Source organism: Nematolebias whitei, chromosome 9, assembly GCF_014905685.2.
Source record: "Nematolebias whitei isolate Nwh7 chromosome 9, NemWhi1, whole genome shotgun sequence".
Taxonomy (NCBI): domain Eukaryota; kingdom Metazoa; phylum Chordata; class Actinopteri; order Cyprinodontiformes; family Rivulidae; genus Nematolebias; species Nematolebias whitei.
The window spans coordinates 50,861,332-50,863,987 of NC_056506.1; the positions used below are offsets into that span (position 1 = coordinate 50,861,332).

Consider the following 2,656-nt stretch of genomic DNA (forward strand, 5'->3'; position numbering starts at 1 on the left):
AGTGTTCTTTCTTGGTTCGTTGAAGTGTTCTTTCTTGGTTTGTGTTCATTCTTGGTTCTTTAACAAGTTCTTTCTTGGTTCTTTGATGTGTTATTTGACAATGCTGTCTTCTTTGATGTGTTCTTTCTTAGTATGTGTTCTTTCTTGTTTTTTTTATGTGTTTTTTGACGGTGCAGCACAACTGATCTGTGGGAGTCCTGATCCTAGAACTGTGCTTTGAAAACCAAACGACCCACGACCAGCTGTGACCCCACTGTCCTCCATGCTGTTGTTGTTGAAACGTCGCCTGAGTACAGGTGGTACCGGACTGGGCCGGGACGGTTGGAGACCCAAAACGACCAGAAAACATTCTGATCTTCTGATGCAGTCATGCTGGATTCACAGTGTTTGTGTTCGTTGAGTGTTTCCTACCTAATCTTCTTCGACGTTAAGAGCTGAGGTGCAGCGGTGTGAGGGCGAGCGCCACCTGCAGGAGGAGCTGCAGACACGCCTTCTGCTGCAGGTGAAGCTCAGGTGTTGGCCTGAATGTTTCTGTCTTGATGGAAGAAGTCTGAGCTCCTTTTAGTTTGAATAAATAATGCTTGTTTTGTAACGAGTCTAATGGACCTGATGGTTGAAGATGTTTCTTCAAACTGTCTCTGGAGCTGAAAACTCTCCTGACAGCAGATTGAGGCTCGGCCCGCACATAAACATTTATTCAGATTATAAAACTAGGACCAGGTTCACAGCAGAACACACGTCAGAGTGGAAACTAAAACCCGTCCAACATTTTAAAAATGTTTTGGAACGATGAGCACGAAACAACCGAGCGCCATGTTTTCCATTGTCAGGTGATGACATCACAGGAGGGTTTGATCCCGCCCACATGCAACATCAACAGAAGACCTGGGCCGGGTCAGGAAGGACCAAGAGCGTCTCTTCCCTTCAAGTCAAATGTCACACATTTTTATTAGTTTTATTTTGAAGGAGTTTATTTTGTGTGTAAAGTTTTAATTTGAAGGAGTCAGAACATTCTGAGCTCGTAGTTCTTGTTGTGCAGCAGAAGTGAAGCTTCATCTTCCTGTCTGCGTCACGCGTGTGTTTGTGTCTGGTGCGGGGGGGGTCGTATTGATTATCCAGTGGAGCTCCTCCCCCTCCCCACGCCTGACTGAAGCTGATTGATTGGCTGCAGGAGGAGGGGGTGGTTCCACAGAGAGGCAGGCAGGGGTGACCCGTCCATGATGAAGAGGACGACTCTGCAGTGGAACCACAGGACCCAACAGGCCCGTCCAGGTCCAAACCATCCAGTTGTCCCTGCCCCCTCCTCCTCTGCCTGTCAGGAAGGTTACCTCCTGCAGGAGTTCACCTCCAAGGACATAACCAGAGGAGAGAAGACATCGCCACCGCTCGACGTCGGCCTGCAGGATTACCTCACACGCCTGCCGCGTCATCACATTGTGGAGCTCCGCCCACAGCTGCTGGACCGCCCAGTGGTCCAGGCCTCTCTGTCCTCCTTCACCTCCTGCACCATGCCGGCCTCCTCCAGGGCCCGCAGCCGCTTCCTGAACCTCCGCGACAGCGTCAAGAAAAGTCCAACCAAGAGCACAGCTAAAGCTGTGAGCAGCGGGAAGGAGGTGCCCTGGGTCCCACTCACTTTCAGACAGGTACTTCAGCTGCAGCCACGAGCCGAAAGCTTCGGCTCTGTGGAAGCAAAGTAAGGCTTTCAGCCAGGTACTTCAGCTGCCGCCACGAGCCGAAAGCTTCAGCTCTGAGGAAGCAAAGTAAGGCTTTCAGCCAAGTACTTCAGCTGCAGCCACGAGCCGAAAGCTTCAGCTCTGAGGAAGCAAAGTAAGGCTTTCAGCCAGGTACTTCAGCTGCCGCCACGAGCCGAAAGCTTCGGCTCTGTGGAAGCAAAGTAAGGCTTTCAGCCAGGTACTTCAGCTGCAGCCACGAGCCGAAAGCTTCAGCTCTGAGGAAGGTGTAGCCTGAGCATTTCATGTCGGATATGTTGGAGTCGTCCTCGCTGTGATGGTCGTCAGTGTCTTACCTGCTGCAGGGTCATGTTTTTGGTCAGTGTGTGACTGCAGGTTACAGACGGGTTCATGCGGTTCTAACGGGCCTGCTGCTGTTCGGGTCGTGGAGCATCTTCAGCTCCAAGATCCTGAGTGCAGCAGGAGCGCTCACTCCTGAGCGTGCTCCTCTGTTGACGAGTTGTTCCAGCTGCTTTCAGAACTAGGACTGTCGGATCAATGCGTCCACGCTCCCGGCTGGGTTTCCATGAGCTCTGGGTTCTGCAGCAGAACCAGCAGTCCAGTCCAAACCTCGGCTTCTGTCACCGACTTCCTGTTTGATCTGATTTTTAGGTTACGAGCCGGAGCCGATTCTGAGAGTTTACCTGTCGACGTGTTAAAAACAAATGTTGGATCATTTTAAATCTCCGGTCCATCACTTTAATTTAACCCAGCTGCCGTCTTATTCACTTTATTTTATTTATTCACTTTATTTTATTTATTCACTTTATTTTATTTATTCACTTCATTTTATTTATTCACTATTTTATTTATTCACTTTATTTTATTTATTCACTTCATTTTATTTATTCACTTTATTTTATTTATTCATTTTATTTTATTTATTCACTTCATTTTATTTATTCACTTCATTTTATTTATTCACT

General features: G+C 48.4%; 1 protein-coding gene across 2 annotated transcripts in view; it reads left to right on the forward strand.

Moving 5' to 3' along the window:
• Positions 1 to 2,656, forward strand: part of LOC119415276 (discs large homolog 1-like protein) — a 97,573-nt gene that overhangs the window by 62,494 nt on the left and 32,423 nt on the right. The gene's annotated exons all lie outside the window — the stretch shown is intronic.